At 45.8% G+C, this 23,145-nt stretch overlaps 1 long non-coding RNA gene across 1 annotated transcript; it reads right to left on the bottom strand.

Annotated features, from left to right (window-relative positions):
* Positions 1-2,253: 2,253 nt before the first annotated feature.
* Positions 2,254-22,941, bottom strand: LOC104862343. The gene is made up of 3 exons (XR_780277.2): positions 22,738-22,941; positions 21,064-21,130; positions 2,254-2,855 (listed from the first exon to the last, which is right to left on the bottom strand). It is a non-coding gene; the product is annotated as an uncharacterized LOC104862343 (long non-coding RNA).
* Positions 22,942-23,145: the final 204 nt, after the last annotated feature.

Here is a 23,145-nt window from a genome sequence, read left to right as displayed (position 1 = left end):
AAAAAAAAAAAAAAAAAAAAAAAAACAAATTTAACATTGCCGGGAATTTAGCTCAGTGGTTCTGCCATTTGCCTTGGAAGCACAAGGTCCCAAGTTCGATCCCCAGTACCAAACAACAAAACAAAAGCAAAAACAAAAAAACACAAGGCTGCTGGGCGTGGTGGTGGTGCACACCCCTAATCCCAGCACTTGGGAGGCCGAGGCAGGAGTTCAAGGCTAGCCCGGGCAACATAGTGAGTTCAGGGCCAGCCTGCACTACAAAGAGAGATCCTGTCTCAAAAAAACAAAAATAAATTTTAAAAAAATACAAGGCCTATCTGAAAAAACTTAAAGTTGTCTGTTAGTTCACAGGGGTTTGAAGCTTGTGGTCCTTCTGTGTTCTGCTATGTCAGGCGGTTTGAGTTTTAACCTGGGGAGGTGAATCCAGCTATTTTGTGTTATCTTAATGATAAAAGAAGTGGTTAATAGGGTTGTGAGATTATGTATTAAGTGGTATTTTCCTGATGACTCTTTCATGGGTTGGGTCTGAGAGCACCCCTGGATCTGAGCGTCCCCCGAGGCTGAAATAAGGAATTTAACCAATCTCTTTAAAATAACTATGTAGGTTCACTGACTCCTGTCATGGAAAAAGAATCTTCAGTATGAGTCAGTCAAAGAGGCATGGGAAAGATTCGTCAGAGGTAGATACAGGACGCACTTAGGAGCAGAGTGTGGGTGCTCAAAGAAACAAGGCACAAGACAGTTGGGAACTGGGGGTCTCTTTCATGTTTTGGGAAGTAGATGTCGGTGGAATTTCATAAACTATAGTTTGGGTTTTAGTCTTAGTCTTAGTGGGTGGGCGACTAAGGCCCCAGGGTAAGTAGACCCAGACCTAGCATGGGGAGGACTCAGGAGGTGGCCTTTTATATCTCCTGCAGGTACCAACTGAGCAGGACACTGAGGAAGGTAGTTTGTGGGGTGGAGGAGGAAGCTCCTGAGAGAGATGATGACTTGTAGGGCACACAGGTCAGGCCTCTGTACAGGGCCAATAAAGGCTTAAATATAAGGCGCCTCTGACCACTTGTCTTCTTACGGTCGAGATGTAATTGATTGTTTTTTGTTTTTTTGCTTTTTGGGGCAGGGTCTCACTATGTAGTGAGACTGACCTGGAACTCATTATGTAGTTCAGGCTGGTCGCGAACTCACAGTCACAGCGAACCTCCTGCCTCAGCCTCCCTAGTGCTGGGATTACAGGTGTGCGCCACGGTCCAGATGTAATTGAAATAAATATGGTGCTCTAGTTCAGGCTGCCAGGAGGCAGCCATGTCTCATTCTCCCCAAGTGGCCGGGGATTAACTCCCTGTTCCATACACATGAGGTACTTAGACTAGTCAAAACCACAGACAGAGAAAGTAGAAAGGTAGTTGCCGGGGGCCGGGGGGAGGAAGAACAGGGAGTTAATTGTTTAACGGGCATAGAATTTCAGTCTAGCAAGATGAAGAGTTGTAGCAATGGATGGTGGTGATAGTTGCAATACAGTATGAATCTACTTCATGCTGCTGAACTTACACTTAAAATGGTTAATATGGTAAATTCTGTTAGATGTGTTTTAGCACAGTAAAAATTGGAAAATTACTTTTTAAAAGTTTTATTTAGAGGTGAGGAGACATGCCAGGGAGTGCTGTGAGATGTCGCTGTAGGCAGAATGTGCTCCTGTTTTGTTTTGTTTTTTGTGGTACCGGGGATCGAACTCGGGTCCTTGCGCTTGCGAGGCAGGCCGCCGAACCGCTGAGCTCAATCCCCGGCCCGTGTGCTCCTGTTTTGGAGCACTGCACAGGAAACATAGTCCCAGGGAACCGTTCCACTGGCTTTTCACTTACAACTTCTAGTAGCTTATGATTAAAAATCATAATTGCGGGGCCAGGGATTGAGCTCAGCGGTTCGGCAGCCTGCCTCGCAAGCGCAAGGACCCGAGTTCGATCCTCGGTACCAAAAAAAAAAAAAAACCCACAAAAATCATAATTGCCACATGGAACAGCCTTGAAAATGAGCCGTTGGTAGCACCAGAATTAATGATCCTGGAAAAGACATTTCCGTGTTGAACATGGCTTCAACTGATGACATCGTTCCTGTGACTAAAAGTCTGTGAAGGGTTCAGTCCGCCTCTGTTTGCCTGGGGCGCCTCCCTTGTTCCAGTCCCGGTCCAACTTAAAGATGACATTGCATAAAGCCGAGACTATCGATAAATCAGACAAGTCTGAACAGTCGGGGCCCACAACGAAAACAAACTTCCTGAGCATTCTGCCAGTTTAGCGAAGAAGAGATGGGACAGGCAGGGGTGGCCTACACCGCGGTCTGGGAAGCCGTATCTTGGTGGCCCCATCCCAGGAGATCTAGCGCCCCGAGAACACTGAAGGGGGCCGTAGAATGGAGCGAGACTCTGTTAGTGACCTCACGACAAGCTGTCCCCAGGGAGGGGCTGGGAGGGTGGCAGAATCAGAAAGAAAATAAAAGGATTGTAACAGCGAGATCAGGCACGAGTTAACTCCATGCTTATCTCGGGCCGCGACCGCATCCAGATCTGGTAAAATGCAGCCATCAGGTGGAATTCACGAGACTGAGGGGGCATCGAGAACTTGGGCACCACGTAGACCCTTCGGGGAGCCAAAACTCGACTTGGAGGAGCGCGCTGTGGAGTTGGAAGCTTACAAACCTCCAGAATTGGGTGGTCCAGGGAAGGGAAAAGTCACGGGTGGGGCTGGAGCCCGCGTGGGGTGACCTGGTAGAGAAGGGGGAACTCACAGCATTCACCTCCTGTCTCACATCCAGCTCAGGTTCGGATCAGGCGCTCCCAGCTCTCGCGGCTTCTGTCAGTCCTGAAGGTTGCATCAGATACACAGATGCTGGGGACCAGCGCCTCTCACCAGAACGTCCCCTGCTTCCCCTCTGGTGGGTGGAACTGCACTTTCAGCACTGGCTCTTTCCTCTCTACAGGGCGGGAGGTGCTCATTTAAGAAGACTACTGGGGAGCAGAAAGGGTTCTGAGTGAAGAGAGGACAGAAATCTGGGTACATTGAGGAAACCCCTCCAAAAGGCATCCGGAAGCCGAGATCTGAGGAATCCAACAATGTGGGTTACGGGCTTGGGAGCGTTTGGGAAGGCTGAGTCCCGTGGGTCTCCTTAGCAGGAGCTGGAGAAAGGCAGGGGCTTTTACACAATCCTAGAACCTCACTCGGAACAAGGAGTGTTTCCGGGAGCACTGCAAGTGTGATACTAACCAGTGTAACCGAACCACTTCCTCCCTACTGAGCTCAGGGACCCTGGCCGTAGTCTTTCTCTCGAGGTTCCTGGCTTTAGTCCTGCACTAGAATGTGATCTCTTTGGGGAAAAGGGATTTTGTCACAGTTCTAACTGATCGGTCTCCAGTACCAGAACAATACCTGATAATTGGGAGATAGTCATTGACTAAATCTTCCTTTGAGGAAAAAAAACAAAGCTCAGGAGCCAGCGATTGGCAACAGGGCCTCCCATCCCTCCAGGACTAGCACACCTCTTTGCAGGGCAGGAATTCTTATGTTAATTGGGGGCTACTGGGGATGGAACTCAGGTCCTTGAGTGTTTGCAAGCACGCAGAGAAACCACTGAGCTAAATTTCCAGCCCTCTTATGTTAATTTTTGCAAAGATATGGCGGGAAAAGTTATACACCGCTGACACGGATGCTATGATTCCTGCGCCTGACAAACTCCCCATTTTTCTTGCTCCTTTCCTCCTGCTGGTCTTGAACATCTACCTGCAAAATCCCTAGAGTTTAGACCTTGATGAGAAAAAGAGAAATAAAAGATGAAATGCACGTGATTCCTAAGTAGCTGAGAACTGTGTCCTCTTCAAGATGGCCCTGATGACGGACACCCTGCTGCTGTGGCTCTGCCTGCTCTTCTGGGCCTGCTGCCTCAACAACACCAAGCACCAAGAGCTTCTCTTGCTTCCAGAAACCCTAGGCTCTCTCATTCCTGTCCAAACTTCAGCCTCACATCCCCGTTTTTAACCCAGGCCTGCTTTGTGCTCTCAACCCAGACCCGAATAGTTAGTGCTCATGCTATCAGTTCCTCTCGGACCCTTCCATGAGCCCTGGCTCCCTGGCTCCCCAGTATTCAGGTTCCTGAAGCACTTTCTCCATGGAATCACCTTCCCCCACCCCCAAAAATCCTTTGCACAAGGTATTGGGTCCTCCCTGAATTATACTACAGTATAATTCTTGGGTTTGAGCCGGGCATGGTGTCATATGCCAGTAATCCCAGCATTCAGGAGGCTGAGGCAGGATGATCGCTGTGAGTTTGAGGCCAGCGTGTGGTACATGGTGAGGTCAAACCTAGCCTGGCTTACATGGTGAACACTGCCTCAAAAAGCAAAAACAGTAGCGCCAGGGATTTAGCTCAATGGTGCTGTCACCTGCCTCACAAGCACAAGGTCCTGAGTTCAATCCCCAGTACCAAAACAAAACAAAACACTAAGGAAGGGTGTGTGTGTGTGTGTGTGTGTGTGTGTGTGTGTGTGTGTTTCAGTTGTATCTGATGTGAGAAAGTGAGGGGAGGAGAAAGAAGAGACCAAATCTATTAGAAGAAATTACAGTCCAACAGAGAGGAACCTCCTGAATCCAGCTATCCCGGATTTAAATTTCAGGAATTAACAATGGGCCAGAACAAGCCTTTTGTCACAGCCTGGCATATGACTCATTCATCATTAAGCACTTAGAGCGTTAACCTAATGCTACATAACTGTCTGCCGGCTTCTCGCGCTGATCTCCCCTTCCTGTTATTCATGTAAAGAAAAGAACTTTAGGCCAAGGGTGGAACCTTTCAAAATGGCAGCTGCCTTCCTTGGGAGAGACACAAATGCCCCCATCTAAGCTGGGACTCTCCTTCCTCTTTTTCTATTGACCGATCCCTCCCATTGAAACTGAGAGGTTAAAAAGGACCTTTAAAAACTAAGCTTTTTTTTCCAGTGTCCTTTTGCTGAGTATGGAAACTTCCACCCCCAGCGCGGGCACCGAGCTGGTTTCAACAGAACCAGATTTTCAACATTTCCTGGGCCCTCTGCTGGGCCGAGGCCTAGCTAAGTATTTCCTGGCTTTTGTTCACCTCTTTTATAAGTCGAAATGCTTCTGTGCATTCAAAGCGGGGGTGAAACAGGCCCCCAGTTTGACCCAACTGTGAATAAACTCAGTTTTTCATTGTTATGGGTTTTTTCTCCTACTGTTGAGGGTGGACAGGCAAAGAGGTCAGACCGGCAGGGCGCAGATTCTGGGGGACAGGCTCCAGTGTACCTCTCCGTGTGTGAGCTGTGGTGAGATTTTTGGACACCTCAAGTTTAGGATTTTTGAGGCAGGGTCTCACTGTGTTACTCATGCTTTCTTGAACTTGTGGACTCAAGTGAAACTCCCACCCAGCCTCCCAAGTACCTAGGGCCACCACAACTGGCTTCCACTGTTTTCCTTCTGAAGCCCATATTTCCCAGGTCAGGATAGTCCAGGAGCGAAAATAGAGCCACAGAATTATTCACTAAGCAATTATTTCTCTTCTTCCTCATGTTCACTGCTCTTCCTTGAACTTTTTTCCCCCTTTTTTAGTTTTTGAGACAGGGTCTCACTATGCAGCCCAGGCTGGCCTCCACCTCAGACCTCATGGCAATCCTCCTGCCTCAGACTTCCAAGCGCTGGGATTAAGGGGTGTGCCACCACCCTTGACTTCTTCCTTGAACTTGTCTTTTTTATTTTTCTCCCTCTCCCTTGAAATTCTTGCCTATTGGATTTGCTCTGTTCGGCTTCATGAAGTTGTGACCTTCACTGTCATTTTCTAGGATATTTAAAAAATTATTTGGAGTGCTGATTTTGTATTCTTTTCTTTTTTTTGGTACTGAGGATCAAATTCAGGCCCTTATGTGTGCAAGGTAGACACCAGAACCACTGAGCTAAATACTCGGCCCCTCTCCACTAATTTTGAAAGATAGTTTTGCAGGATACAACAGCCTCGGTTGGAGGTTGTTTTCTTTTAAAGCTTGAAATACCTCAGTCCAGGCTTTCCTTGACTTAAGGGTTTGTGTTGAAAAGTCTGCTGTGATTCTGATGGACTTTCCTTTGCATGTGATTTGTTTCTTTACTCTAACTGCTTGTAGTATTTTGTACTTCTGTTGGATTTCCGGAATCTTAATTATTAAATGTCTAGGGGTAGATTTTTTTTTTAATCAGAACTAGTTGGAGTCCTATATGCCTCACTTATCTGTATGTCAAGTTCTTTTGCTCTGTTTGGGAAGTTTTCTGCTATTACTTCTGTGAACAGTTTTTTGTTTTTGTTTTTTTTTAATGTTATTTGTACTTTCTCCTGCTTTTTTTTTTTTTTTGGACTCCTATTAATTTTATATTATTCTTCTTTGCATCATCTTTTCAAAAAAGAGTGCTTGGCTTCTACTTTATCTAATTATACCAGCTGGCTGCCCTCAGCGCAGCCCTGGCCTTGGGGATCCAGGCTGCTATGATGGTGGCCCTGGTGCCATGTTCCCCCAGTACTCTGCTGGGGGCGGCTGAGGTGGCGGTGGCCTGCCTTGAACTTTTCTGTCTCCTTCTGGCCACGGCATATGTCCAAATGGCAGCAAGGTTGCCAAGATCCACCTGAGGGGCCACGACTGGTCCCGCCCACCATGTTGGCTGCAGGAGCCACTGTCTTAGAGTGGCCCCATGTGGGGCTGAGTCCTATACATGCCCCCAGCTGGATGCTGTGTCAACAGGGCCATCTGTGACTTGTTCTTTCCCTGCAGTCTCTTCTGCTGGAGCTCAGAAGTCTGTAGGAATCTCAGGTGTTGAGTCAGAAATGCTGAAATATCCTGAATCACTCCTTTCCCTCAGCCCATTCTCCTTTTGGGCCCCTCTCCCAAAGGAAGTATTTAGTTCTGTAGTTTGACATTCTGTGTGCAAGACTTAGGGTACACACATCGTATGCTCAGAGGGGGAGCCCTGGTGCTCAAATAAATCACAGCATCCGTTAATATTTTGGCAATTCCTCAATTCACAGCTTCCTGTGGGCCATCAGAAAGAACACAATAATGGTAACAATAATAATAACCAGCCTTTATTCAGTTACTGACTAATGGCAGGTTTTCCTCTAAGGGTGTTATATGAATCAACATATTTCATCTTTACATAACCCCAGGAAGTAGGAACTATACTAGGTTTGGGGACTCGAAATTTTGCAGATTTTATAAAGGTAATGACTGCCTGGATTGTACAGTGTGGTTATGGTTGGTCCCCACTCAAACTCACACTGAACCTTTGTCCCCAAGGTCAGGACCCTGAGAAGTGGTGGTGCCTTTTCTCTCAGGAAAAGGTTAACGTAGTTCCCACAAGAGTGGTTCCTTATCTTTTTTTTTTTTTTTGTACCAGGGATTGAACTTGCGCTTGCGAGGTGGCAGAACTGCTGAGCTAAATTCTGGCCCCCTGTGGCTTCCTTGTCTTGGCAGCTGGTTGTCGTAAAACATTCATCCTCTTTTATTCTCTCCTCTCTTTTACACACACTTGCTTCCCTTCGACTTTCTGCCATGAATCAGAGCAGCATGAGGCCCTCACCAGAAGCCAAGGCAATGCTGGTGCTTTTAGATTTCCAGAACTGTGAGCTAAGTGAGCCTCTCTCTTCATAGATCACCCAGGTGTCAGTGTTCTGTTACAGCAAAGGAAAATGGACTAAGCCACTTTCACCGTTGTTTTCGGGAGCGTATACTCCCCATATCTAATCAGGGCAGCCCATTCCTCCTCCGGATTTTCTTTTTTTTGCTGCTGCTGTGCTTCTACTGCTAGAAACTTCGGGATGCTCTCCCCTGTGCCTGGCCCTGGGATGGTCGTCTTGTCCGGAAGCCCACTGGTGGCCTTGGCTAAGTGGCTTGTTTACCCAGCTGTTGAGAGGCTCTGAAATCATTGAAGATCAGCTTGCATCAGTCTCCCGGACCCTTCTCTACTTTCCCCTGCTGCTTTTCTGCACATTTCTTGCCAGTATGCAGTTTTAAGTTTTCCTTGAACAGAAAACCTGCAGTTCATCTTTTTTGACACATGGATGAAGACGCCTCTCCTTTTAGAGTAAAGGAAGATCTGATGTAATTACAGTGATTTTATGTTCTCCAAAAGCAAACTCTGAGCATGTGATCTTAACACACAACTCGTAAGCACACACAGCCTTTGAAACCAGAGCTCTCTATGGTAGGAGGCTTTGCACTAACGACTTTCCTTTTGTGTTCCGGCAAACCCATGAAAGGTTTTGCAAGGTGATCTATGACCTCTTTAGAAAAAGCTGCTGACAGGCAGCCAGCCTGCCTGGGCCATCTTGCATTCCACGGCATCTCCCTGCCTAACAGCCGCCCTGATGTTGTCTGTCCTGTGGGTTCACACACATTTTCATTTGCTTTCTTGGTTCCCTAAACCATCAGAAGCAGTATTTTTCCATGTCTTTTTTGGGATCCACGTTAGCCTGACATTAGCGTATTTTACCTTATGACCAGTTTTACCTCCCTGCCCTTCCTGCAGTTCCACTCAAGGATCTGGAGTCCCAGCCTTCCATATCAAGCACGAACGTTTTCTTCTCCAGTTCTCCCTTTAGTAACTGTGGGCACATGTTCTTCTATTCAGTGAGGGAAAGTGGTACCAGGCGAAGACTAGAATCTGGCAGCCCTGGTTGTTTGTGGCCCTCGGAATGGAATTCAGGGCCCTCACATGGAGCTATATCCGCAAGGCTTTTTTGTTTCTTATTTCAAGAGGGGGGTCTCAAACTTGCCATCCTCCCGCCTCAGCCTCCAGCAGTGCTGAGATTACAGGCATCTTCCGTCACACCCATCTCCAGCCCTGGATTTTAATCTGACTCCCTCACTTGTGAGTCGGATGACCTTGGACAACAGTCTTAACCTTCCAGGTTTAAATTTCTTCATTTGTAAAGTGGAACTAGTAATAAAAGTTAACTATGCTTAAAATATTGCTTGTGAGCCAGGTGTGGTGGCGCACACCTGTAATCCCAGCACTCAGGAGGCTGAGGCAGGAGGATCGCTGTGAGTTCAAGACCAGCCTGGGCTACATAGTGAGTTCCAGGTCAGTCTCAACTACATAATGAGACCCTATCTCAAAAAACAAAAAACAAAACAACAACAAATATATATGTAATATATATATATATATATATATAGCTTGTGAGAAATCAGGTATAAATTTATAGAAATGAAAGAGCTAAATGCAGAGCAGTAGACAGCATCCATTTGTCGTGCAGACTGAGAGCTAAAGTGCAAAATAGACTTCCAAGTGGGAGGCAACAGACATGAAAGATTACAGACTTTCTGGCTCAACCCCCTCACTTTTTAGATGAAAAGAATGAAATAGAACAGGAGTGACAATCACAATTGGACAGAGCCTGGGTCTACAGAAGCGGCAGCCACACGCGGTAGTTTATCCGTGGAGCTTGTTCCCAAGGTGTCTCCTGCTCTCTTGCTCTCAGCTGTGGCCCGTGCCACAGCCCTCACCCTCCTGGCTCCCTCGCTAGGCCAGTAGCTCTGTGGATGACATCCATCCACCTGGACGGCCCCCGATCGCCTCCTCCTCCTGCCACCGAGCTAATTGCTCTCTCCAGGTTGCGGCTGTCTCCCAAATATGATCTCCCGAGTCCCAGATGACCCAGGCCAGGAGCGGCCCGCACAGTGTGACCCCTGAGGAGATAGTTGGTGGCTACAACTTGCAAAACCACAGCTGCAGTCACTCTCTGCCTTGATAGCCAAGCATTGCCTGAGCCCAGAGGTTTCTCTGGCGTAAACCTAGAGGCCCAATGACCCCACCCACAAGACTCTCTAGCTCTGGGTTAATGAAAAGAGCAAGGAAAGAATAACAGAATTGCATTTATATGGCTTTGAATCTGGGTCCTGCCAGTTTCTATCTTGGTGGACACTAAGCAAGGTTTTATTCTTACGTCTCTTCATCTTGATTTGCTTTGCTCCTTTCTTTCTTTCTTAGGTTAGGAGTTTTATTGAAAATAAGAAGAGGACTGGGGATTTAGCTCAGGGGCACTGTACCTGCCTTGCAAGCACAAGGTCCTGAGTTCAAACCCTGGTACAAAAGAGAGAGGGGGGAGGGAGGAAGAAAGAAAGAAAGAAAGAAAGAAAGGGAAAATAAGAAGAATATGCTAAGCATGGTTTTGCACACACCTGTAGTCCCAGCACTTGGCTGAGGCAGGAGGATCTCCATAAATTTGAGGTTAGCCTGAGCTACATAGTGAGGAGCCAAAGTTACTCCATTTTGAGCTAAAAAGCCATCCGGTGTCAGAATTGCCCCCCCCGGGGGGGGCTCAGGCAGCAGAAATTTGTTTAGCTTGCTTAATTGAGATAAGAGCAGAACCAAGTGGGTGAGCAAAGCCATTCCAACCTTGAAAAGAAGAAGAAAAAACAGGACGGTCTGTGCAGATAACCACCACCCGCAGGAAAGGAGCCAAACTCCCTAACCTTCACCAAACTCCACCTCCCCTAGACTTAACGTTTCTTCCCACTTTCGCTAATACCCCAGCAACATCCAATAGATATAAAATATTAGAAAAGAAGCCAACAGAATAGAGAGGATTTCAAGCCACTCTAACCCTATATAACCCTGTTGTAATCGCAATTCTGGGCTCTTGCTCCCTGGTGGACAAGGGTCCAGGTTTGAACCTGAAATAAACTTCTCTTGTACTTGCAGCGGACTCGTTTCTCTGGTGGTCCTTGGGGAAACTGAGATCTGGGTACAACACATAGTGAGTTCAAGGCCAGCCTGAAATACATAGAGTAGAAAGACCCTGCTTAAAAAAGAAAGTAGCCGGGCGTGGTGGCACACACCTATAATCCCAGCACTAGGGAGGCTGAGGCAGGAGGATCTGTGAATTCGAGACCAGCCTGGGCTACATAGTGAGTTCCACGTCAGTCTCAACTACATAGTGAGACCCTGTCTCAAAAAAAAAGAAAAAGAAAGATGGCGCTGGGGATTTAACTCAGTGGTTCTGCTGCCTGCACTTGCAAGTGCAAGGTCCCAAGTTCAATCCCTGGTACCCAAAAAAAGAAAGAAAGGAAGGAAGAAGAATAGCTCAACTTTGCAGGAGGGGCTACAAGTGGGTGGCTGTACAATCCCTCTGTCCAGGGTTAATTATAGATGAACAGACCAGAGAAATTGCTCAGTTGTTCAGTGGCAACCTGTCGCAGGTGGCTGCATGGATTTTGGAGGGGTGGGGATTGAGACAGGATCTCACTATGTAGTTCAGTTGGTCTTAAACTCACTATATAGTCCAGGCTGGCTTTGATGACTCACTGTGCAGCCTAGGCCGGCCTCAAATTCTCAGTGATCCTCCTGCCTCAGCCTCCTAAGTGAGTGCCACAATGCCCAGCTAGCTCTGTGGATTTAAAATGACCAACTGGAATTCAGGCTCTCTAACCCAGTTTCTTGGGATGTAAGGTTTAAAGAAAATTGGGATTTTAAATGAAAACTTGTTATTTTGCATTTTAGTTCCTCAGAACCCAGGAGCTTTTCTTTGGAGGGAGGGGGCTGCAGCCCATGCTGCCTGAGGAAATTCTTCTTGGGGCCTTGGTTTTATCTGTAAAGTGAGAGGAAAAATGGTGACCTCTCAAAGTAATCATGAGGAGATAAATACTACAGGTAAAGTGCCTAACGAGGACAGGGCACATGGCCAGAACTCCACTGGGATTCACACCGTGGGGACAGCAGTTAACCTCTCTGATAGGGGCTCACATTTCCCATGAGGCCTCAGCACGTTTCTCACATCTGCACAAGGTACCTGTGTCCTTTTCTGCATCCGTGGTGAACTGATAGCCCAGGCATTCAACAAACAATTATTTTTTTAAATTTTTTGTTTTGATTAGTATATATATATATATATATATATATACACATATAGTATATATATATTATATAATATATAATACATATATATGTTTGTGGCACACAGTGATCCCATTTCTTTGGGGGAGCCGATATGCGTATCAATATGTTTTAATTCTCTTAACATCCCCTTCCTCTCCCTCCTCCCTGCCTCTATCTCTTGGTCTCCTTCCTGTTTGTGAAAGATCTAGCTTTCTCTTTCCTGTGATCTTTTACTTGGCTCTTTGACATTTCTATTTTAGGCTTCTCATAAAGAGAAGTCATGTCAAATTAAAGCTTGTGTGTCTGATTTATTTCACTCAAAATTATCGCCTCCATTGTTTTGGTTTTGGTTTTTTTGAGACAGGGTCTCACTAAGTAGTTGAGACTGACCTGGAACTCACTATGTAGCCCAGGCTGGTCTCAAGCTCATAGCAATCCTCCTGCCTCAGCCTCCTGAGTGCTGGGATTACAGGTGTGCGCCACCACCATTTTCATACAAATGATTCAAGTTTATCCTTCTTTATAGAACAGTAGTACTCTCTATTTTGTGTAAATACATTTTCTTTTTTTCTTCTTTTTTTGGTACTGGGAATTGAACTCAGGACCTTGCTTTTTCGAGGCAGGCAGGAGAACCACTGAGCTAAATCCCCAGTCCAACACCACATTTTCTTTATCCATTCATCTGTTGATGGACGTATACAGTAGGCTGCTTCTAAGATTTAGTTATTATGAATTGTGCTGCTATAAATATGGACATACATGTATCAGTGCAATATGATATCTTTCAGAAAGATACCTGGAAGGGTAATAGCTGGAGTCTCTATTTTTAGTGTTTTGATGGATCTCTATAGTGAGCTCCACAGTGATGGTTCTAGTTAACACTCTCACTAACAACGTAGAAAAGGTGTGTGTGTGTGTGTGTGTGTGTGTGTGTGTGTGTGTGTGTGTGTTATGAGGGACCGAACTCCAGACTTTCTATTTCCAAAGCAGGCGGTGGAACCACTGAATTAAATCCCCGACCCCTAGAAAAGTTCTTTTTCCCCCAGCCTCACCAGAATTCATGAACTAATTTTTTGATGCTAGCCACTCTTTCTGGAGTAAGATGGACTTTGAGTGTTGTTTTAATTTGCATTTTTAAATGGCCAGCTGCCCTCAAACTCACAGAAATCCTGTCAGCCTCCTGCATGCTGGCATTACAGGTATGTGCAGCCATGCCCAGCAACTGAGGCAAGAGATTAGGGTGTGGCTGACTGACTGGAAAAGCAGGGATGTCCTATTGATCACAGAGATCCAGACACATGCACAGAATGTTTCCCAAAGCCCTGCACTTCGAACCAAGCAGGGAATGCTATGTTCAGTGCTTCTCATGAGAACTCAGGCAGGTTTCAGATAGGACGGCCTAGACCTGACATCGGCCTGAGGAGCGGAAAGCAGAAAGGATGGCTGCCCAGGAGCATGGTCCACTTCTGCCCTGCACAGTGTAGTTCTCTTCCTACTTTTAGTTGGCCTGAACTCGCTCTGTAGAGCCTGTCTCTTTTCTTTTCATACCTTTTATAAATGTAAATCCTCGCTACCTTTTTTGCTTGCCACGACCAATTGTTTGTTTAGGATGGAGGGAACCGAAAAACAAAAACTACCTCTAGAAGGAGTCTGCAGCACCGCAAAACCTTGTAACACACAACAAACATTTGTTGCCTGCCTGCTGTATGCCACACACTGAGGGTCCAAAGAAAAAGACGCTTCCTGAGCTTCAAGACCTCACAGAGCCAGAGCAGACACTTACATTAAAGAGACAGGTGGGGATAGTGAGCGAGAGCCGTTAGCGTCAATGCTAAGGAGTTAACTTTCGTCCTGTTAGGTCTGTGGTCTCTGGATGGTCCCGAGCCAGCAGCCACACCGGGGCGCTTATTTTTTTATTTTTTGGGGGTTTTTTGAGACAGGGTCTCACTATGTAGGTGAGACTGACCTGGAACTCACTATGTAGCCCAGGCTGGTCTTGAACTCACAGTGATACTCCTGCCTCAGCCTCCCAAGTGCTGGGATTACAGACCTGCGCCACCATGCCTGGCCCCGGGGGCGCTTATTGTAAATTCAAATTCTCAGGCCCAGCACTCATGACTGCTCCAGACAGTGGGAGCCAGTGACAGATTTCGAGTGTAAGAGAGACGTGTTCAGATTTGTTTTTCAAACAAATCATATAGGTTACACTAGAATATACCAAACTAGAAGTGAGACCACTAAAAAGATGACCAGATATGAGCTGATTTTTTTTTTTTTTTTTTTTTTTTTGGTAGCGGGATCAAACTCGGATCTCACGCTTGAGAGGCAGGCGGCGGAACCACTGGGCGAAATGCCCAGCCCTGAGCTGAAAGGTTTGGACGGCTCTACCCGGCTGCCAGAGAGATTCTTCACCACTGCTTTCTCACCTCCAGGAGAGGCTGACTACGGTAGGACACCGCTGCCTTCCTTCAAATAAGAGGCACCTACAGAGTGGAGATAATGCGTGCTAAGGCTTGGTCGCCAGCTAATAGGCTTTGGGAAAGTAGTGGGATCCTAAGCGCTCTGACGTTATCAACGGGTTTCGGGTCCGATGGCACTGCCAGGAAGTGGTGGAAACTTCTTCTGGCTCACGGTTTCAGAGATTTCAGTTGATGGCTGGCTGGTCCCGTGCCCTTAAGCCTGCGGGGAGGAAGAGCGTCATGGCCGGGAGGACATGGCCGTGCACAGCTGCTCACCGCGACAGCGAGGAAGCAGGGAGGGAGCTGGAGAGGAAGGGCCGGAGACAGACAGCACCCTCCACTCGCGCCTCCTTGGCCCACCCGCTTCACCGAGGGCCCGGCTCTAACTGTCCAGCCACTCTGCGTAACCCTCAGTCAGAACTGGGTGTTTCAAGGTTGAATCATAGTTTGTGGCGTGTATTTGCACATTTTCTTAGTCAATTCATCCTTGATGGACAATTATTTTCTTCCCGTAGCCTGGCTATTGGGAATAATACTGTAACGAACATGGGCATGCGCATCTTCTCTTTGGGATCCTGATTTTTTTTTTTTGTACCAGGAATCAAACTTGGGATCTTGTGCTTGTGAAGCAGGAGGCAGCACCACTGAGCTAGATGCCTAGCTTCATTTTTTTGATATGTGCTCAGAAGTGGGGTTGCTGGATTCTATAGTAACTTTGTTTATTTAGTTATTTGTTTATTTATTTATTTATTGGTTTGTTTTTTGAGACAGGGTCTCACTGTGTAGTTGAGACTGACCTGGAACTCACTATGTAGCCCAGGCTGGTCTCGAACTCATAGCGATCCTCCTGCCTCAGCCTCCAGAGTGCTGGGAGTAATTTTATTTTTAATTTTCTGAGGATCTGATATACTGTTTCTTTAGTGACTGCACCATTTTATACTCCTACTGATACTGTGCCAGTGTTCCAGTTTCTTCACACTTTCACCAACACTTATCTTGGTTTTCTCTCTCTTTCATTATGGCAGCCATCCTAAAAGAGTGAGGTAAAATTTGCATTTTCCTCATGATTAGTGATACTGAGCATCTTTTCATATATCTGTTGATCATGTATATTATCTTTTTTGGAGAAATGTTTGTTGAAATCCTCTGCCCATTTTTAAACTGGATTACTTGGGGCTTTTTTGGGGGAGTGTACTATTGAGTTATAGGAATTTTTTATATTTTGGGGATGTTAATCCCTTTTCAGATACATGGCTTGCTGATATTTTGTCCAATAAGTTGTCTTTATACTCTGTTGATTGTGTCTTTGAGAAAGTACAAGATTTTTATGGCTTGTTATAAGTCATAAGCATTGTAACATCTGCAATCCAGATTATTCTAAGCACTATTACTTTTATTGCTTTATTGGAAAATAGTCTCTAATTTATCATGTTAGGTCTTTTCTGCTAAGATGATCAGTTAAACATGGTCAAATTGTTTCGGTTAATAGCAAAATTTATATTTTCCTCAATTTTTTTGGTGGTACCGGGGATCGAACTCGGGTCCTTGCGCTTGCAAGGCAGACCCCCAAACCGCTGAGCTAAATCCCCGGCCCTATTTTCCTCAAATTTACTATCTTCTAAAATATCATTGGGAGATCAAAGTCAAGTTGGCTTCGCTCCATTTTGTTGGCTCTGCTTCCTTTTTCTCTACAAACCCCTGTCTAATATCTGTACTGGATGATTGTTCAGGGGACTGAGTAAAGCAATGCAGGTGAGTCACTTACACAACGCCTGTGATGCAACGAAGTGCTTGATGTATTCACTGTCACCGCCACAGCAGCTAAAGCACCTGAGATTTCCAGATCCTAGGGTTGAAGTCAGATCAGGTGTGTGCCTTTGCCTGCTTCCTCTGTCTCCCTCTCCCGACCGCCTGATCTGCTTCTGAGTCCAACCTTTACATGTAGGTCCACCCCAGTTTTCATCCAATCTCAGTAAAAACAAGTCACACGTCAAATGTCGTCAGTCACCTTTCAACAGGGCTTGAAGTTAATGCTGCTCTCCTGCACCCAAGGCCTGGCTGCCCAGGCTGAGGAAGGAGATTAAGGCAGGGTGGGCTGGCTGGAAAAGGGAACATAACCTGTCAATTACAAAGATCCCAAATGGAAGCTGAACAACAGGATGTGACCTGTCGATCATGGAAGGAATGCATGGGCAGAACAACTTTCCACAGAATGGATCTGAGAGACTATAAAAGATGGCGGCCATTGACTTCGCCACCACTGTGACCTTCCCGTTCTGCTGTCTACCTGTTTCTGGTGTGGCCTGTTCTGCATACAGGACATATCTTCACTTTTCTTGCCTCCGTTGCTCTTCTGTTTTCTTCACTTTTTCTCTTTTCTTCCTTTCAATAAAAGTTACTGTTCATCAGTTATCCCAACCAATTCTTTGGGTGGGTCAAAAAGAGCCTGGAACCACCAGACGCCATGACCTCTGGCAACAACCCTACCTGTGGGTCTCCACCATTTCTCTCTGGGACGTCCTTGACTCTGCTAGCCAGAAGTCCAGCACCACAAGAGAGTGTCCCTGTGGAAACCCACATGGCAATATTCTGGTCCTATGAGACATGAGGGGCCCAATGTGAAGGACAGAATTTGTGCTGATGATTCAGTCTCACTCAGCCTCTAGCTGCTTCATTTGAAGCAGAAAACTGCCCTGAACAACAGACCATTCTTCCAGGGGTTCTGTCTCCTAAATTTCCACCTTATAGTCTAGCCCAAAAATCAAAGGTTTCATTTGCTGATGTCTTAGTCTTAGGATCTCATTTGCTTCCACCTACTGCCCCCAAGCACACCTGTGTCTGACTCACTTTAAAAGTATGCACTGTGGATATAGTTACCTGGTTTCCAAGCTTGGGAAAGCGCCCGTTGCCCCAGCCCTTGTAACAGCTTCCTCTTCCCACAAGGCAGTACTGTATTTCATTTCAGGCTGTCAAATGCTGACTCGCCTCCTAGCTAACTACAGCCTTTCCAGTCATGAAAAGGAGCCCTAACCCTTGAGCCGGCTTTCCAGCAATGCCCCTCTTTCCCTTGTCTCTCTCCCTTTTTGTTTTTCCCACCCCAGTACTTCTAGCCACCCTTCTGCTTTCTCTTTTTCTTTCTTCTGCCTTTCCATCCAGCCTCTGCCTCAGGCTGGCCAAGTTCTTCCCAAGAGGGGGAGACATCACCGACAGATACGGTCAGGTTAAGAGACTGCAGATAGGACAAGCCTCAAACAGAAGGTACTGCAGTCCGGTCTCCCGTGCTTCCCCGCTTTAGTCCTCCGGGGCGTTCGTGCCTCTCTCAGCACTTTCTGTTTAGGGCTGTCATGATCGTCCACGCTGAACAAAGTCTCCTTTATGTTCTAGGCCTGACCTGTCCCCCTTTCTGCAAGAAAAAAAATTCCAAGTCTTTCTGGAAGTATAACTGAGACATTTAATATAAAGCTTCTCCAACTTGCTATTCGGTCTGTCTGTTTGATGGAGATGGGTCCTAAGACTTTGTGTTACTGATACATGCCCATAATATTAATGTTAGCTGAGATCGCTAGTTAACACATGACATTATTGACAATAGAAAGATGTGAAAAACAGCTTGGCTAATTTTATTTTCATGCCCTCAACACACAGCATAAAACTGCATGGAGGGGCCGGGGATTTAGCTCAGCGGTTTGGTGGCCCGCCTTGTAAGCACAAGGACCCGAGTTCAATCCCCGGTACCAAAAACAAAACAAAACAAAACAAAACTGCATGGAGAACATTTGTTCAGGGTGAATGATTCAAAGTGGAAAGAAGAAATCTAGTTAGAGGCTGTTAGGAAAATCTGTACAATAGATGATGAAGGTATGAACACAGCTTTATAATTTGGTATTTGGTAAAGTCCGCAGTATAAGGTACTGTAGAACTCATAACTAAATCACTGAATATTGCCACATTTTCAAATCTACAGGTTTCCTGGCCTTGGAAAAACATAATTATTTCTCCTGCCCATGGTCTCATTAAGGCAAGTTATTTTGTTATTAATCAGATGCTTTTCTCCTAGTCTTGGCTCAGCTGTCTATCTGCCCGCCCAGAGCCTGGGGGTGCATAGCTGGGCAGAGGCAAAGCAGGGTCACCCTACCTCTGGCCACAGCCACTCACGGGGAGAGGCCATCCGACATGATCAGTATTCAAAACCAGGAACCAAGATGTGGTCTGAGCTCCTTTAAACTCCAGGGTTCAGGACTCCTGATGAGTCTTTCAAACAAAGAGTCTGCCTGTAATCCCAGCACTCGGGAGGCTGAGGCAGGAGGATCACTGTGAGTTCGAGATCAGCCTAGGCTACATAGTGAGTTCCAGATCAGACTCAACTACATAGTGAGACCCTGTCTCCAACCCCCATCCCAAAAAAAAAGTCTGGAAAAGGAAATGGAAGGGGGTAAGCTGCGGGGAAGAGGTTCTCTGCCTCTGTCAGAGTTCTGCTTCAAGGCACAATGGAGCAAGAACAGGGGAGACCCAAGGCAGTTCTGCACATCTGAGATGTCCTGCTGAGCACACGGAGGCATGCAGAATTAACCTGTTAGCTATTCCTTCCACGGTGTCCAGCTCCTGATTACCTCTGGCCATAGAAAGACATTTCGCCGGTGAGTACACACAGCTTGTATCTATTCCTGCCTGCCCGGGGCTCTGCCACACCGTTTCCTAACACCACTTCTCCTATTGCAACTTCTCACTGGCTTCTGGTGCCCCATCCAGCACGTCCCCCTCCTTCTGTGTCTCTCCCCCTTGATATGGCGTCTGTGGGAAGAGCAACCTCCTAGTTTCAACGTACCCGCAAGTATTAACTAAAACACCCAGGGAAGGTGAGGAAGCTATGCGGGGCAAAAGGAGTAGATACTTTGTTTCCTTGAGGGAATATTTGTGCCTAATTAGACTGCATATTTTAAATATGATGGAAAGAAATGGTGATCTGAAGAAGGAGAAAAAAAAAAAGAGAGAAAGATTACATAAAGATGATGGCCGGGCACAGCACGCCTGAGATACAACCCTGACCCTCCTCCATCAGTTTTGTCTCCCTCCCTTTCCAGGACTTTCCCTGGAACGGCCTCGCTTTGTGATTGGTCATAAGATATATTCTCAGTGCTGTTGCCTAATGATCCGGATGCTGGAAATAACCCACAAGAGAAAGTGAAAAGATAGAAAACAATTCTCCATGTGACAGGAGCCCAGAAAAAAACAGGGGTAGCAATCTTATTTGCAGACAAAGTAAATTTCAAACCAAAACTGAATCTAGTATTATTGATGTAGGACAGTACTGTATCATACCTCTATGAATGTAAAATATCTAGTACCTGCTTTATGATACATAGTAGGGACCATGCTTTATCTGAGCTACATTTAATGATATTACTCTAGAATGTTCTCTTTCCAGATGATGATTAAGAGGCTAATAGAAAAAATGGTGCCAGGTACCACAACAGCAACAGAACTTTGCTGTTGTCTGGATATTATTCTTTTCTTTGTTTTTGTTTTTTTAATGGAATGTGCTGAATGTCTATAATTGTGTTCAGATGACTGCAGAACCTGGAAAAGCTGTTGCTGCTATCGATGCATAACATACTATTATTAGTCTCTCTCTCTCTCTCTCTCTATATATATATATATATATACACACACACACATATATATACACACACACACACACACACATATATATATATATAAATTGAATTTTGGGAAACTTTAACGGTGCTGCCAACTTTGGAAAAAGTCATCCCAATTTACTGTGTTGGCTTGGCATTGTACAGAAATGGACAACCATATTGGTCTAGAAATGTTAATTTATTTTTATTTTATTTTTTCCATGTGTACAGGGGTAACACATCGTACTAAATATGTAAGGTCATATCTACGTGGGTTTGATTACAGAAACTAATAAAGTATTCTCTAAATAATGAAAAAATGAATAAGATAAGACTATAAGAGCGAGAAGCAATTTAAATATGTTCAGGGACCATTTTCATCTCCATAATTAAGGATTATTTTGATGTTACATCATTGCCTTTTCTCTTTTACTTTCCTTTTTAGTTTTATTTTAGGATTCCCTATTTTTAATGTTCATACAGAGATTTCTTTAACTGAAATACCGAATAGTTTCTTTGGTGTGAAAAACTACAATAGTACACAGGATCCTAATGAGATAATTAATAATGTGAAATAGGAAGTAAAGGGCTAAAGGTGTAGGGAAAGTGGGAAGGGTGGGGGAAAGGTAATAAGGGAGAGGAAAAAAATATGAGAAATTGAAAAAATGGAAATAAAGTGTTTGTAAATGGGGAGGGGAGGAGGGGGTGAAGGGAGGGCAGGGACAAGGGGAAAAATGAGAATCAAGACCTATTATGTAAAGGTACAGAATCCCAATGATGAATGTAATTGTATTGTATACCTAGATTGTACCAATAACCTCAATAAAAAGAAAAAGAAAAAAAAAAGAAATAACCCACAAGATACCTGAGTCACTGAATCTGAGAGGAGCAAAGTAAATTCACTGAACCAACGTAAGCACTAAGGCAAGAAAAGTGGCATTCAGAATACCTACAACAGGGCCTTGGATTTAGCTCAGTGGTGCCGCCACCTGCCTTGAAAGTATAAGGACCTGAGTTTGATTCCTGGTACCAAACAAAAAGACAGAATACCTACAATATGTTTCCTGTATTTACCTAGTTCGTGTGGTCTCTTGCTTTTACTTTGAATAAATCCATTCTTGCCTTCAGTAGACAGAAGTTCCTAGGAATTAGGAAGAGAAATACATTAGAGACCAGATTTCTAAGGGTCTTAGACTACAAGTTTTTTTGTTTGTTTTTGTTTTTGTTTGGTTTGGTTTGGTTTGGTTTTTTGAGACAGGGTCTCACTATGTAGTTGAGACTGACCTGGAACTCACTATGTAGCCCAGGCTGGTCTCGAACTCACAGTGATTCTCCTGCCTCAGCCTCCCAAGAGTGCAGGGATGACTACAAGTTTTAAAACAACATTAAGTGTTGCTAACGCTGGGTGGAACTCAGGGCTCTAATGGCTACATTAAGAGACCTCTTCAAGAGCTCAAAGCCAAGTTTGCATACACACTGGGGCAGATTTTGCATGAGAAGGAAACAAGAGGAATGAGAACAGAGTCCTACTGATTCACTCAGCACATCAACTTAAACTTTCTGCCTACTAGCCCAGCCCATCCTCCCCAACTCTGGCAAGAAGCGTTCTGGACTCGGGGAGTCTTGGCTCAGGATAGAGGGTTCACATGCTTTTCCCAGTAGGCCCCCAATTTTCTTTCTCTGCAGAGAGGCTGCAGTCCTAAAAAGAGAAGCTATCTATTCCACAGGGTCTCTGCAGTCTACACTTTTGCCATCGATCGCTCAGGCTTCGATCAGTATGAGCTGAGCCTGCTGCCTTCCGGGCCATATTGAACCGGAAGTTTCCGCCTCCATCCTCCATCAGGGCATCAGCTACAGCATCTCCACTCTTGCCAACATCTTTTTCACCTTTGCTCTCTCTCTCTGCCATCCTGGAAATGATGAGACCTGGTGCCCCCATCTTTTCCATAGTTACCGGTAGGGAACAAAGATCACTGGTCATGTAGTCCCAACATTCCACCACTCTGCAATGGATTTCATACAAATTAAAGTTTCTCTGTGGAGAGGGGAGGCAGGGAGAAGAACGCTGTGGTGATCTTTTCTCAGGAAGCATTTGTCCTGAGTCTTGTCCTTTCTGTAATGCTCCAGGAAGAAGTAATCTGTGCATAACTGAAGTCTGAATTGTCCCTAGATCCAGGGGACAAGGAAAAGGCACTCCAACGTCTAGAACTATGCCTGCATGTCGGTAGTACTGTGAGGTGGCATATGTCGAATCTTTTGCAATAATAACCCTGGATGACAATATCTTCAGCAGGATGCACAGCTCTGGCTGCTGACATCATTCCTGGGGATGGAGGTGGTAGGGCAGATTCAAGTATCTTCTTCCTACTTCCACGGGAAATTTTAAATTGGGGGAGGGGGATAGGAGTGACGGAAAGGTTTTCTAACTCAAACCTCTACCTAACATGCAAATCTTCCTGGGACAAAATAAATCCATCTGGAATTGGACAAGTCCTCAGGACACAAACCTCCCCGGGCAGTTTAAGAAGGGAGAAATGACAATCCCCCTAAATAGACAAGTGGTTACAGGCTGTATCGGTGGTGCTTTGCCGCGTCCAAATGGTTTTAGGCCAAAGGGCTACTTTGCTGATGACAATTAAAGAGGAGGAGTAGGGTGGTCATCAGGGACATACATGGGAGTGGGGGTCAGGGTGTAAAGGAGAGTGGAAAGGGCCAAGAGGCTGCTGGGAAGAGCTCACTGTTGCTCACCTCTGCTCCTCCCTGCACCACCGCAGATGTGCGACAATTCCTCCTTTGGTTGGAGCCTGTCTCAGCTGGAAACAGGTGGCCACCGGACTACTTCATCACGGAACTGTGCATATCTGGACAGAAAAGCCAGCCTAAAATCTCATCTACGAGGAGCCACCTAGTAGCACAGGCACGGAGCACGACAGGATTCAGACAGAGGCAGTCTCTTCACTGACTTTCCCGCAAACACTATGAAAAGTAGAAAAGACAAGACAGAAATGTGAGGGAAAGGGCCCGAGAGAAAACAGCAGGGAAAGTCCTGGGAAGGGAGGGAGACGAAACCGATGGAGGAGGGTCAGGGTTGTATCTCAGGCGTGCTGTGCCCGGCAAGCTCAAGGTCCTGAGTTCGAGCCACGTGCTTATGGGTCC

This window comes from Fukomys damarensis, unplaced genomic scaffold (genome assembly GCF_012274545.1).
Source record: "Fukomys damarensis isolate Sample0158 unplaced genomic scaffold, DMR_v1.0_HiC HiC_scaffold_12, whole genome shotgun sequence".
Classification (NCBI taxonomy): domain Eukaryota; kingdom Metazoa; phylum Chordata; class Mammalia; order Rodentia; family Bathyergidae; genus Fukomys; species Fukomys damarensis.
The sequence above is the reverse complement of the archived record's forward strand: the minus strand, read 5'-3'. Positions and strand labels throughout refer to the sequence as shown.